Source organism: Tamandua tetradactyla, chromosome 4, assembly GCF_023851605.1.
Source record: "Tamandua tetradactyla isolate mTamTet1 chromosome 4, mTamTet1.pri, whole genome shotgun sequence".
NCBI lineage: Eukaryota > Metazoa > Chordata > Mammalia > Pilosa > Myrmecophagidae > Tamandua > Tamandua tetradactyla.
Window position 1 is genome coordinate 85,118,171 of NC_135330.1, and position 16,209 is coordinate 85,134,379.

The window sequence follows — 16,209 nt, forward strand, 5'->3', positions numbered from 1 at the left end:
CTCCATGCCTTAATTGACTCGGCCTCCAGTCCTTTAGACCCGCAGCAAGGTCTCCTGCGCGTGCCCCTTGGACCCAGACCCCCGGCTCGAGCCCCTTTTCTGCATGCAGCAGTGTCGTCTAGCAAGCAGTGAGAAGCTGAGGAGTAGAGGGTCCCCGATAGCTTAGCGGTTGGGCCAAACCACAGTCAATCCTCATCTGTCCTGTACTTGGGGCAGAATACATTGGGCCACACAATGCTTTCTTTTGTTCAACTGTATATTTTCTTCTTCCTGGTCTTCCAATGCTCCAACTTCTCCCTATGGACTATACAGGGGAATGTCCCTGGGGAGGATATTTTATAGTTTCCCCCTCCCTTTTTCCCTGGCTGGCCAACTGCCTCCACCTATTCTGAGTCTTGCCTGCCTTCCGTTGTTTCCACACCATCTCACTTTGTTCAACTCCAGCCCTTTCCCTCACTGGAGAAGGGAACAATGGATTGGATCTCTGCACTTGCTTATGGCCAGAATCATCATCCTTCATCCCAAATGCCAAGGTAATACTTAATAGCATTTTTTTTACCTTGGTCTGTGCAAAGAGTTACCTGGATACTGAGAAGCAGTTATTACCCCTTTATTTTTCACAGTGGTGTATTTAAGCATCAGGTCTCAGGTCCTTCTGGCTGCCAGAGGTGGGACCCCATGGCAGAGTATGCAATTGCTTAATCAGTGAGGCTTGGACCCCCAAATTGTTAGACAGAGCATGGTACTTGAAGGAGAATATGTGCTCACCCAATTGTGGAGAAGAAAAGAATGTATTCATGTTCTTGCAAGAACAGGCAAAGCCCAAAAACTGGTGGTCAACATGCTAAACAATAGAATGCCACAGGTATTTAGTTCCTAAGCGTTGCATACAGCCCCTCCCCTATTTCTCAGCTGATTGGATATTCCAAAAGTTGCAGCCTATCTGGATAGTCTAACTAATTCACTGTTTTGATTATGTTTGACATTTCAATGACCCTGACCATTATTTATTTAAACTGATTTCTACTTTTTGGTACCAATTTTAGGCTTGTATCAGAGGCACTCGCTTTCCCTGCCTACAGCCTGAGTTGTTCTGCAGCACTTTTTTCCACCATATTGTGTGAAAGTTAAACAATTTTTTTTGCACTGTGGAATCTCTGCCAGGTGCCCACTGGAATGGAGGTTGGAGAGATTTCATGTTATAAGTAAAAAAACCTCTTTTTTCATTCTTGCAAATTTACTATGTTTGCTGCTAATATGACATGGAAACATTGTCCCAAGGAAGTGAACTATGAACAGTTAGAATTGCAAAGCGTGTTTTATGCTGAGAAAAAATGAGGTTCCTAAAATGACATATCATAGTATCTGATCCACCTCAAACTCCTTGTAGTCCTTCAAGGTGTAGTCAAGTGTCACACTGTGGGTCTCATCCGTATACTGGATCTGGACAATTTTAGTAGCTTTCTCTGTATCTCTGTCACCATCCACATATAAAGAGAAGGTAAACAGAACCTGACTCATAGGACTACTAGGAAGTTTGGGTGGGAACCAATTAAATGGTTCAGAATAGTACATGTGCTCTCTTTTAACTCTTGTATGGGCTATGCTGAGTTTTAAAAACTCTGTGAAGAAGTGTCAGGGTAACAATTTGCCTTATGAGTCTCCCTTTGATATATTGTGCCACAATTCATACATCAGAGTTATGATGTGTATGGTTCGTCCATATTTTTCCATCTTCCTCTTTGCAGTATTGACCAGGCAAATGAAATAACTTCTCTATGTATCTGCTGTTGATGTGTGAAATTAAGTTATTTCCAATGGGAAGCACCTGGGATAGTAGGAATGGGCCATTTAACCTGAAGATTAATTATCAAAATCTATAGGTATAGCAGTGTTGCAGCAGGAGTTTGCTAAGTCCATAGACATGGCTGACAGGTAAAATCCATATTCCCCTCTGCTTTGATCCCCATCCCTCAATCCTGACTTTTAACCATGAACTCCAGGTTACCAAGATAATGTGTTAGCAGACTTTTGACTTGACTACTCCCATTGAGAACAAAAATAAAATGTCTTCCTATACTTAGTGGTTGGGTAGAGTTTTCACAGTAAGAGAAATGAAGGACTATATTTCTCAACTGTTGAGTGTTTTCATGTCCTCTAATATTTTTAATCAAACATTCTTTGAAAGGCTTCCTATATACCTCTACTTACAGATCTTTACACTATGAGTTGGACAAAAGTGCTTGGGATGCTGATATGGGAAGTGGAGCACTGAAGGTGGTGAAATGTAGAGACCCTATTATCTGGAATCTGGGATGCCTGAAAGGCCCTCAAAAAATCCAGAGTTGTTGCTACAAAGCTAGGTTCTCTGCAGATCACCGAGTAAGAAGTCAGGGAAGATAGGATCTAGCTATGGTTTCATATGCACAAATGTCACATTTTTAAATCAGAAAATAAGAGAAAGGAAGGACAGATTATTCCAAAGATATTTCCATTTTCCAAAATAGGAACAACTATGTGCACCATAAGGCAAAAAATGTGTTGAATGTACAACATGAATATATTTTCAAGATGCCTCTGCTTCTCTCAGACCTGAGCCTCTTAGGAGTTGGCTAACCATGAAGTGACATATTTATAGACTAACTCAGAGACCAGCTTTATGCATTTTCTCATGGCTTGAGGTCTCAAGATGGTTCTTGAAATTTGAACTTTGTAATTCATTTAGCAGAACACTGGGTAGAGCTGGCACAGAACAATTATATTGAAAATTGAAAAAAAACTACCGTATATTCTATGTATGCATTTGCATATACATGTGTTTACTTCATGTGTAAATCAATTAAAAATAAATAAATGTACAAATATATGTGTATAAATAAGCATATGTATAAGTATTTTGAAACCAAAGTGTGTGAAGAATTTGTATAACAGGAATATTTACCTCTATAAGATGAAGAATATATGCAAAATCTCTTCTATTCATGTTAGAGAGGGATTTGAAATATTCAGCCTCCAAGTGTAAGTAAAGATAGCTGCACCACCCAAGTCATGCCTGGAACTTTCTTACAAGGGTCCTCCTGGGAATACCTGGGAAGGCTTTTCCTGGCATTGTGTTTCACAACTCAGTGATATCATCTGCATTACCTCGATTTCAATGCCAGGTCTGTCCATTCTTAGATGGCCCATTTGGGTAACTTGCTTATCCCATCTGTCTCTCCATTTCCTCTTCAGAAAGTGGATTGATTGTAATGGTGCCCAGCTCAGAGAATTCATAAGAAAAGTAATATTTGGGGTGTATGTGTTTTTCAGTGGTAGAATGCTCTCTATCATGTGGGAGGCTCAGGTTCAAGTCCTAGCCAATGCATCCCCTCCAGAAAAAAAGCAAAAAAAAAAAATTAATGTTGTAAAATGCTTAGAACCGGTCATGACATTTCACTTAAATGTTAGTTTGTTACTAGGATCATTAATTCTTAACGCAATCTTGGCAGAAGATCGTACTTCAGAACTTCACAAATAAATGAATTACCTATCTCCTGTGAGCCTTTCAATCCTTCCCCATCAGAAACATTCCATGCTACAAAGGGATCAGGTATTGACTTCACCAATGCTGGTCTCACTCACTGCTATTTGCATTTACATCCTCTTAGCTGTAACAAACTTTCATGATTTCTTGGTAAAAGGACTGGTCCTATCCTTTTACACTGCACAATTGGAAGATATTTTGTTGAAGTTAGCTCAGCTAAGGTGTAGCCCACCTCTATCAGGATGGGTCTTTGTAGAATCTTATATATTGCCCATGGTTTTCTTTAGGATTAGCAGCAATGGTTTTGGTTTGGGGTTGTCAAGTTATGAAAAGTAGCAATGTTTAACTGAAGCTTGCATGAGAGTGATCTCCAGAATAGCCTCTTGATTATAAAAAAATAAACTCTCTCATCCACTAACACTTTATTAGTTACACTTCTTTTCCCCTTTTTGATCAGTATGGAATTGTTGGTCTTAAAGTGCCAGGGCCAGACTCACTCCTGGGAATCATTTTTCACACTGTCAGGAATATTTTCACCCTGGAAGTCATGTCCCACATAGGGGAGAGAGCAAAGGTTTCACTTAGAGAGTTGGGCTTAGAGAGAGTGAGGCAACATATGAGTAACAAAAGAGTTCTTCCAGAAGTTGCTCAGTATACTTATTGATAGGCTAAAGTTCTCTGCTACCTACATAAGGTTCACAAAAGTAAGCCTCAAGGTCAAGGACTTGGCCTATTGATTTGGGTGTCCCTAAGGTTTCAGAGGATTCTTTAATCATAAAGTTTAATAGTTCCATATTTTTTCTCCTGTCCCTCAAGGAACTTAGCCAATACTTTTTTTTGTTATCTCCTTAATATATTCTAGGATATAGCAAGGCATTACATTAAGATATACAGGATTAACGGCCCTCATTCTTATTCTGCAATCCCTGTGTTTCAGCTGTTCAAATTCATATAGTTAAGTTATGTTATTTGCTACAGAAATTTTGGGTTCCAGGTAAAACAAAGGTTTTATCCTTTAGTCCCAAACAGTACGTGTGGTTCTAAAATATAGACAATGTCTTCCTTACCCCTTTATTCTGAATTACCTCAATCCTGCCCAGATAAGCTTCATTCTTATTTCTAAATATCAGGTTTTAGATATATAAAACATTCTCTAACATGCAGAAATAATAGTCAACATTCTAGACTAAATATGTCTGCTAGAAGAGCTTACAATCCAGGCCCCCATTTCTTTATAAGCATTTCTAAAGGAGACTATACAATAATTGTTATTTATTTTTGGCTTATTTTGTGTCCCCAAATGTCCCACAAGTTCACTCATATCATTGTAATCCTCATAACCTCAATCCTTTTCATAGCAGCATAATATTCTATCATATGTCTACACCATGATTCACTAATCTACTTCTCAGTATTGCATCTTTCAGTCACCTGCATTCATTAGGCATTATGTATAATGTCTAAATACATGGTCCATCAACACTCTCAATTTTAGATAATTTCATTCTTCACAAGAAGAAGATAATCAATAAACACACTCTCACCAAACAGAATACCTAGACCTCCTCTTAACTTTTGTCCTTTCTTCCATTATTTACTACTGCTGTTGCTGTGGTACAGCTGACATTTAACAAAGCCCACAGCATGCAATAACAATTTACCCCTGTACCCTGGAATTAACATTCCTTGTACATGAATCATACTTTTGCTATAGTTCTTGAAAGAACTTATTTAATTTCTAGGGTTAATCAGTGGGTCATATGTATTTAAACAACCACTTTTAATCATGTTCACCTTCTTAAAGACCCAACAGAGAACTTCCTTCCCTTCTATCTATTCCTTTACATTTGAATTTAACCTCATTAGGTAACCCAATCACCCATCTCTAGCTTCTATGTATCTCTAAGTACCCAATATTCTGCATTATAAGTCTCTGATTGTATCTTTACCATGGTAGTAAAAGTGGAGTCATAAAGTATCTATTCTTTTGTCTGGCTTACTTCACTTAGCAGTTTGTCCTCAAGAGTCATCTATCTTGCCATGTACTCCAGGATGTCATTTCATCTTACTGCTGCATAATATTCCATCATATTTATAGACAACATTTTGTTAACCAACACATCTGTTGATGGGTATTTGGATTGTTTACTTTTTTTTTTTTTTACATTTTTTTTTATTAATTAAAAAAAGAATTAACAAAACAATTAGAAATCATTCCAATCTACATGTACAATCAGTAATTCTTAATAACATCACATAGTTGCATATTCATCATTTTGTTTACGTTTTTTGATGATTATGAATGATGTTGCTATGAACATCGATGTGCAGATGCCTCTTTATGTCACTGCTTTCAGCTCTTCTGGGTATATACCAAGTAGTGTTTTAGCTGGGTCACAGTACAACTTAATATTTAATTTTCTAAGGAACCATGAAACTGTCTTTCATAGTATCTGTACCGATATACACTCCCATCAGCAGTGCTTGTGTTCCAATTTCTTCACATCCTCTCAAATATTTGTAGTTTCCTATTTGTTTTATAACAGCCATTCTTATAGGTGTGAGGTGGCATCTCAACTATAGTCTTGATCTTCATTTCCCTTATACCTAATGAAAAGGAACATCTCTTCATGTGCTTTTGAGCCATCAATACTTGCTCTTCAGAAAAATGTTATTGATATCTTTAGCCCATTTTATGATTGGGTGGCTTGTTCTTTTGTTGTTGAGTTGTATGACTTCTTTATGTATACAGGATACCAAACCTTTGTCCAATTTGTGATTTCAAAATTTTTTCTCCCATTAAGTTGGCTGCATCTTCACCTTTTGACAAAGTCTTTTGAAGTAGAGATGCATTTGATTTTGAGGAGTTCCCATTCATCTATATTTAATTTTGTTGCTTGTTCTTTGAGTGCAAAGTTTAGGAAGCTACTTCCTATAACTAGTTCCTGAAGATGTTTCCCTACATGTTCTAGAAGCTTCTGCTGTTAGTTCTTATATTTAGGTACCTGATCCAATTTTTGTACAAGATGTAAGGTAAAAGTCATCTTTTATTCTTTTGCCTATTGATGTCCTGTTATCTCTTACCCACTTATTGAAAAGATTATTTTGTCCTAGTTCAGTGGATTTGGGGGCATTGTCAAAACCAGTTGACCATAGATTTGGTGGCCTATTTCTCTACTCTTGATTCCATCCCATTAGTCAATACTTCTATTTTTGTGCCAGTACCATACGGTGTTTTGACACTGTGACTTTATAGTAAATTTAAAAATCAAGAAGTGTCAATCTTCCCACTTTCCTCTTCTTTTTTAGGGTACTTTCAGCTATTCGGGGTCTCTCTCCATACCAAATAAATTTGGTAACTAGTTTTTCCAAGTCTTCAAAGTAGGTTGCTCCAATTTTGATTGCTACTGCATTGAATCTGTAGATTAATTTGGGTAGAATTGACATTTTAATTATATTTAACCTTCTTATGCACTAGTGGGGAATGTCTTTCCACCTTTTTTGATATTCTTTGATTTATTTTAGCAATGTTATGTGGTTTTCTATGTTCATATCCATTACATCCCTAATTAAGTTCATTCCTAGATACTTGATTCTTTTAATTGCTACTTTGAATGGAATTTTTTTTAACTGACTCCTCAGGTCATTTCTTGTGTTTAGAAACGTAACTGAATTATGTTCATTAATTTTGTATCCTTCCACCTTGCTGAATTTGCTTATTAGTCCAAGTAACTTTGTTGTCATATTCTCAGGCCTTTCCAAGAATAGTGTCATATGATCTGCAAATAATGAGTTTTATGTCTTCCTTTCCAATTTGGATGCCGTTTATTCTTTGACATCCTGATTGCTCTAACTAGAATTTCTAGTAAAATGTTGAATAATAGTGGTGACAGTGGGAATCCTTGTCTTGTTCCTGATCTTAGGAGGACTGCTTTCAATCTTTCTTCATTGAGTATGATGCTGGCTGTCAGTTTTTCACATATGCCCTTCATCATCTTGGAAAAGTTATATTTGATTTCTATCTTTTGAAGTGTTTTTTAATCAGAAAAGGATGTTGAATTTTGCCAAATGCTTATTTAGTATCAATTGAGATGATTGTGTGATTTTTCCAGGACTTCTCCATCATTCTCTTCACAGTTCCTCCAAAATCTTCCCCTTAGCCATCCAAAAAACCATTCCAACATATCTGGTATTTGCAAACTGCAGCAGCACCTCTCTCTCCAGTACCAAATTCTGTTCTAGTTTGTTAGCTGCCAGAACGCAACACACCAGAGATGGATTTGCTTTTAATAAAAGGGGATTTATTTCATTAGTTCTTCAGAAGGAAGGCAACGAACTTTCAAATGAAGTTCTTTCTTAGGAAGGTAAAGGGTGATCTCTGCTGGCCTTCTCTTCAGGTCTCTGGGTTCCAACAACTTTCCCTGGGATGATTTCTTTCTACATCTTCAAAGGCCTGGGCTGAGCTTCAAGTGCTGAGATGAGATATGGTGAGCTGCTTGGGCTGTGCTATGTTGAGTCTCTCATTTAAGCACCAGCCAATTAAATCAAATACCATTCACTGCAGCAGGCACACTTCCTAGCCGACTTTGGATGTAATTAACACCAGACGAGGTTCACATGCCATTGGCTCATGTCCACAGCACTAGAACTAAGCACCTTCACCTAGCCAAGTTGACAAGGGATGGACTGTCTTGGTCAGGCTCATATGTCAACTTGGCCAAGTGATGGTACCTGTTTGTATGGTTGGGCAAGTGCTGGCCTGTCTGTTGTGATGAGGAAAATTCATAGAATTAAATAATGATCATGTCAGCTGCATCCACAGGTGATCTCTTCTGTAATCATCCAAGGGAAGTGTCTTCTGCAATGAGTGATGCTTAATCTAATCACTGAATGCCTTTTAAGGAGGATTCAGAAGGAACAGGCTCCCTTCCGCCTTCAGCTGTTGAGCCTCTCCTGTGGAGTTCATCCAGATCCTCCATTGGAATCATTGGCTTCACAGCCTGCCCTGTGGATTTTGGACTCTGTCTTCCTATGATCATGTGAGACACTTTTATAAATTTTATATTTGTGGTGTCCCTGTCGATTCTGTTTCTCTCCAGAATCCAAACTAATGCAGGCATATAACGTTTAGGATTGTTTGTTTCTTTTGGTGGATTGCCCCTTTTGTTAATATATAATGTTCTTTGCCTCATAAACTTTTTGTAATGAAACTTTTGTCTAATATTATATAGGTACCTTAGCTGCTTCTTGGTTATTGCCTGCATGGAATAAGTTTTCCAGTCTTTCACCTACTTGTATCCTTGGGTCTAAGGTGAGTCTATTACAGATAGCATATGAAAAGATCATTCATTTATCCATTTTACCAATCTGTGCATTTTAATTGGAGAGTTTACCACATTAATAGACAATGTTCCTACTCTTTAGATAATACTTCAAATATTTTATCCTTTGGCTTTAACATGTCCTATTGCCTCTTTTTTGGTCCTCTAAGGGACCCTTACTATAATCTTCAAGTCTCAGTCTCCTCTAAGCCTCTCTACTCTGTATTTTCTATTCAACTGGCATAAATGCCTTTTAATATTTCTTGCAGGTCAGGAGTCTTGCTAATGAATTCTCTCAGTTTCTGTTTTTTAGTGAATATTTTTGAACTCTCTCTCATTTTTGAAGAGTTTTGCCAGTTGAAGAATTCTTGGGTGGAATATTTTCTCTTTCAGTAGTTTAAATATATCTTACCAGTACCCCCTCACCTCCATGGTTTCTGAAAAGAAATAGGCACTTAATTTTTTTTCCTATATTTTTACTGAGTTAGCTGCACACACCATAAAGGCCATTCAAAGTATAAAATAGATGGTTCACAGTATCATCATACAGATGTGTATTCACCAGCAGGATCATATTAAATACATTTGCATTACTCCAGAAAATGAAATTTAAAGGTAAAAGAAAACCCCAAACATCTCATACATATTATCCCTCCCTCTTACTGACCACTAGTATTGCAATCTATACAATTTTAAGACTTACAGTTGAGGTAGGTTAACTAAGACAGTGTAGTATTGACAGATTATAATAAGAGAGTCAGTGGAACAAAATAAAACATTCTGAAGTTGATCCATACAAACACAGACAATTATTTCTTTGCAATATGCTTATCAGTCATTTTCAGAGATCAGAGCTACTGGATTTCAGTTCCACAACTTCAGGTACTTCCTTCTGGTTATTCTAAAACATCATAATCTATAAAGAAATGTCCATATAATGAGTCAGTAATCACAGTCATTTACAGAATTCTAACTTCTCAATTACACCTCTTACTTCTCACTTGTTTTCATCCTTCATGCCTAGCTGAGTAAGGGCCATTTTAATTATTTCATGCTGGATAGGGGTATTGGATTTCTGGGATAGATGAATTAATCTGGTTATTTTCCTGGAGTGACTGGTAATTATGGATTTCAGGACTTACCTTGTGTATCATCAATCTGGAGGAATTAATTTTCTGAGAAAATAAACTTACGAAGCAAATCTTTACATAGACTTAGATAGAGCATAAAGGCACTCCCTAGAGCTTACAGGAATATTGTTGTTTGCACTGTGGCATACTGTGGTAGTGTGAAATATCTGGCTACAACTTGCATAAGATAACCTCCAGAATGGCTTCTCACCCAATTTGCAGGTTTTAGCCACTGAAACTGCATTTTATTCCATTTTTTCCCCACTTTTAGTCACTCTCAACTCATGTGCACAAGGCAAGGATCATTCCTGGACATCATGTCCCACAGTGCTACAGAGGCTTATACCATTGGAAGTCATGTCTCATGAATAGGGAAGAGTAGTGAGTTTATTTCCAGAGCTGTTGGCATTTAATTTAATTCCAATTCTGTTGTATGTAATGAATTGCTTTTCTCTTAATGCTTTCAAAATCCTCTATCATTGCAAGTTGACATTCTGATTAGTATGTGTCTCAGAGTGGGTTTAGTAGGGTTTATTCTGTTTGATTTCAATTCATTTGTATCTTTATGTTTTAGATAAGACTTGGGAATATTTTTTGCCATTATTTCCTTGAATATACTTTCTGCCCCTTTTCCCTTCTCTTTTCCTTCTGGAAAACCCATTTCATGTATGTTTTGAGTTCCATGTTATCATTCAATTCCCAGAGATGCTGCTTAGATTTTTCCATTCTTATCTCTAATATAGTTTTTTCTCATTTTTCTTTCAGATGTCCTACCTTACAGGACTAATGCTTACCAGTTCTTTTTTTGCCTGTTCAAAACTGATGCTGTTTTCCTCTAACATATGTTTAATCTCATCTATTGTGCCTTTCTGTTAGTTTTATTCCAGGCTTTCAACTTCTTACATGCTCACTCAGTGTCTTCTTAATATCCTTTAATACACATTTTCCTTCATCTCTGAAACGGTTTAGGAGATTTTCTTGAATATCTGTGAGTGGTTGTTCCAGTTTTTACATCTCTCTTTTTAATTTCTTCCTGTACCTGGCCACATTCATGCTTATTAGTATGGCTTTTACTTTTGCGCTTGTTAATTGGGCCATTAATTAAGTTGTTGAGATTCTGAAGACTGGTTTCCCTCTGTCGTCTAAGATTTTGTTGTTGATAGAATTCTGTTACAGCTCTTATATGTCACTGTGTTTGTATTTCCCAGCCAAAACAGGGCCAAGATCACATGCAAGGGGTAGAGAAGAATTTCAAAGGGACTTGGAGAGAGGACCAGGAAAACAACTTCCCAAGACGGCACATTCCAAACCTTCACAGATGGTACAACTTGGCAACAACAAAGGCAAGATATTTTAGCACTCAGTCTGCTCTATTTCTATGGCAGTTGGAAATAATGACATTTCAGGAACCTGCCTGGAGAGGACCAAAAGAAGACCTAGAAATCCAATTTTCCAGATCAACTCCTGGGCCAGGCTCTGCTGCATCCACCTGTATTCTTGGCAGAGGGATAACTTCCCCAAACTTTTCAGTCTGCAGTAGCCCACTAGGCAGGAAGTAAGCTTATCAGAAGCTTTTGTTCTTGGGGTTTGAAGATGGGCACCATGAGACATGACCAATTGAGTCATTCATGGCAGTTTCTTTTTGAGTAAACAATGGTACTCCAGGCACCATGGGTTCCTGTGTGGAATGGGGCAAGGCTGTGGGATCAAGATGCCCAATTCTGTTGATCAACAAATGTATCAGAACTGTACCATGTCACCCTGTTCCCAATGTGGCAAGGGACTTCACAAATTCCAGTCCACAGCATCTTGACATAGAGGAACTGGGCTGACCAGAAACTACTAGACTCAAGAGTGGGAAGTAAGTGCAAATAGGCACAGTCAAGTGAGTTTCTCACTATAGTTTCTCCATCACAATTTCTCTTTTGCTTTCTCCAGAATGGTAATCCACTGATCTTTTGAGTCCAGAATAGCAGCTTTGGACAGTTTTTACCTGTCTTCTAGGTGTTTTTACTGATGGAAACTCTGTACTTCTTTTTTCACCATCTTCCATTTTAGAGATTTTTATTGCAAGCTTATAGGATCACTATTATTCAATTTAATTTCAACTTATAGGATTCTGTGGACTTGTCTCTGTCTGAAAACTGCTTGATATACCTGTACTTATATGAACTTCCCCATGTCAGCAAGGTTGATCTGGTGAATCCCATGACAAGATTCAAGGTGAGACCTGACTCCTGATTAGATGACTATGTAAAGATTTACCTGAAGAAACTCTTGATATTGAACAGCAGAGTCTAGGAAATGGTATAACACAGTTGCAGGAAAATTACCTATGACAAAGATCTGATTCTTGGTGCTCCATTCTGAGCAGTGTCTACCAATCTCTTTATTGCTGTGTTTGCAGCTTTATCTTTTTACATGCCCCCAATTTTTCTTCTTCCTGCAAAAAGACATAATTTTATGGCTTTTCATATGATGTAAATTCAATCAAGAAATGTCTTAGGACTGGTATGGGAGAAGAATGCAGCAAATGGAAAAGTAAGATCTAGAATATCCATTCAAGATCACTTGAAAAATATTTAGGATGATTTTTCAGCATTCTTAAAATACAAAAAACATTCGTTTTCTGTGTTAATTACAAAAATTGCATAAACAAAGATGTTAATACAAAATATGCAATGTGAGAGTCAGCATATATGAACATTCTCTTTCATTATGCTCTATACTTTCTCAGTGGAGGGAAGAGATTTGTGAATGATTAAGGAAAAATGGCAAAATTAGCAAATAGTGAAAGGTTTTATATTTTATAACTAATTGGATAGACTATTTATTTCATACACCTTCTAATTGGACTTTATGAATCTTCATGTTTCCTAAAGATAATGTATCTTTTGTGAGAAAATAGCAGAGTTTTATGGATTATTAGGAATTTTAGGTGTCCTATATTATTGGGTATGGACAATGACATAGATGCTGTCAGGATATAGCCACATAAATTTCATTTTTATTATAATGAGAAAACTATTTTTCCATGTGTATGTAAAAGTTCATGCAGTTATCAAGTTGACATCACTAGGGTTGGAGTAGGTGGATTTCAGGTCCTTTTGGGTGGGATGAACTGAGGAGAGGACAGCATCAGTCTGGGGTCTGCTGCTGGAATTCAGGCCAGTGTCTGTTCAGGAGGAAGCTGTGTGAAGGTTTGAGTTAGCATCATATATACTTGCCAATCTGTCAAGTACATGAGAGAATGTCTCAGGAACAATTCCAATTTGAAAAACATGAGCTGAAATGGACAAGGAAACCTTTTCCACTCTAAGGACAATAGGTAAAATTCAAAAATGAGCTCTGGATTGGATACTTTCATTTTCTGATTTGGATTTGTGTGGTTATATAGGAGAGTGTTCCTGTTTTGAGGAAACATGCACTGGTGTATTTTGTGTTAAAGGGTAAATGTGATGAAGGTATAACCATTGGGATTTTGAACAGACCAGGCATTCTTTACACTGTTATTACAATTTTATATATAAAATCTATACATTCAATAATTATTTCAAAATATGTTTAATGACCCTGTCAATACCATGTCATTAAGGGTAGACAAGATTAAATCCCATTATAGAGACTAAACTCTATGTAGGTCGACATCAATCAAAGTTGTGATACTAAGTCTGAATTTAGTTAAGGAGGTAGTGAGTGAATATTATATGAATTGCTACGTTGTATTCAGTGTTTTAAATGATGTTGTGATACTATGGATACAGTACTATATTTGGATTCAGTTTTTGCACATGAGCTCCTTCACCTGGGAATCTGAAAGCTGATTGTCTTTTAGGCAAGGCTGAATGCTAAGGAGAAAGGCACTTACTTGTCTCTAGTTAAAATATTGAGTAAAGGTTTTTTGACACAGATGACATTCCTAAGGTTTCATTACAGTGTGACTTCTCTTATGTTTTCAAGGTTAGAATACTGGGCAAAGACTTTCTGACATAAATGACATTCATAGGGTTTCTCTCCAGTATGAGTGTTCTCATGATATCTAAGGTTAAAATAATGGCTGAAGGCTTTCCCACAGAGATGGCATTCATATAGTTTCTCTCCAGTGTGAGTTCTCTCATGTTGTTTAAGGCTAGAAAAATGAGTGAAAGCTTTATCACATAAATGACATTCATATGGTTTCTCTCCAGTGTGAATCATCTGATGTACTCTAAGATAAGAAGATAAACTGAGTACTTTCCCACATTGATGACATTCATAGGGTTTCTCTCCAGTATGAGTGTTCTCATGTTGTCTAAGGTTGAAATAATTGCTAAAGGCTTTCCTACATAGATGACATTCATATGATTTTTCTCCAGTGTGGGTTCTCTCATGTTTTCTAAAGTTAGAACAATGGGTGAAGGCATTCTGACATAAATGACATTCATAGGGCTTCTTTCCAGTGTGAATTCTCTCATGTACTCAAAGATTAGAAGAAAACCTGAAGGCTTTCCCACATAGATGGCATTCATATGGTTTCTCTCCAGTATGAGTGTTCTCATGTCATTTAAGGTTAGAATAATGGTTGAAGACTTTCCCACATAGGTGGCATTTATATGGTTTCTCTCCAGTGTGAGTTCTCTAATTTTGCTTCAATTCAGAATATTTAGTAAAGTTTTTCCCACATAGATGATTATCACAGGGTTCCTCTCCAACATGAGTTTCATTGCAATGTGTATGGCCAGAATTTTGAACAAAGGATTTCTCAATTAGATGACGTTCATATGACTTACTTCCAGGGTGAAAAATTAAAAGATGATAAATCATTGAGGGCTTTTCCAAATAGATTGCTGAAGTAGCACTTCATTCTTTTGTGATTTAATACATGTTGAATTATTCTGGAAAAATAAGTACAATCTTCTGGCAATTTATGACATATAATACCATTCTTTCGAGTATGAGAATTCTGCTTCTAGGAAGTAGAGGAGAGAATGTAAGAGGTTTGTCCATTCATATGATTCCATATGCATCTGAATTCAAAACTAACCAATCAGTGACAATCTCCAATTAAAATATTTCCCATGTTATTTATGAATCATTATGTTCTTCTGCATGTACAGAGATCTACTCTTTTGTAGTTTCTCCACTGCAGAACTTTCTAATCAGTCTTGAAGACTTTATAATGTTTCAGAGATTGAGTATATGAGCCATATTTATAGAATTATCTTTTCATATATAAAGAAGGTTATATTATTATGTTCAAATCAATTGTTTTCTATATTCAAATTATCAGATTTCTCCTGGATTCACACTTAAACCAACTTACAGTTAAGTGATTGCACTGAATTTTTAATTTATTCCACTTCCAGGTATCTGTTTGGAAGACCAGGGTTACAGCCATAATGCTTATCAATGACATGATGGTAGAGATGTCATTTTTGCACATATGATGCACAGATAGCATATCTTATTCTTTAACACTACCTTCCCTGCCTGAAAGAACTGAAAAACCAATTAATTTCTAGACCAGCATTAGGAAGATGAATATGTTGAAGCAGCACACATAGCCATATAACTGTTTCTAAAATGACAGTAATCTGAGAAAGAATATAAAATTAAGGATTACTTGAGGTAACAGAAACCTTTACATGACACCATCAATTAGAAAATATTTTCAAGACTTCATTATAAGAAAAATTATTTCAAAAATAACATGTTGGGGAGGTAAAGAGATGGAAAAGCACAGAAGCCAAGGACAAGAGAAGGGCCAAAAGTGAAAATTTAAACCCAATTGTCCATAGACATCTATTTTGCCACAGCCAATGACATTTAAATACAGATTGCTAAGTATTTGATACTTTGAACTGAAGAAATTTCCCCAATATGTACATGTACATTTCAGAAAATATAACTTTCAGAAATCTGCAGGTGATATTTGAGTCATTCATTGACAAGGTTCCTGCTTGTCCTAAATACATGGCCCAAGGAAGTGCTCACTTGAATTCTGGTTTTGCAAAACTCTAATTCCTTCTTCACACAGTTCCTCCCCTTGAACCAACTTTGAACCTACATCTGATTTACAGACCTGATATCCTGTTTATGGGGAAAAATACAAGCAATTTTGAGTTCTGTGTACTTAGCAATATATTATCATGAAGTCTAGTGAAGGTGATTGTGTAGTTTGGAAGCTATTGGAATGCAATATGCTAGAACTGGAATATTTTTATAAAGTTGAATTTAATAATTTACAAGTTTACAG

The 16,209-nt window shown here is 36.7% G+C and overlaps 1 pseudogene; it reads right to left on the minus strand.

The window, feature by feature from the left end:
* LOC143680324 (uncharacterized) overlaps window positions 1-15,351 on the minus strand; it is a 76,288-nt pseudogene extending 60,937 nt beyond the window's left edge.
* Window positions 15,352-16,209: the final 858 nt, after the last annotated feature.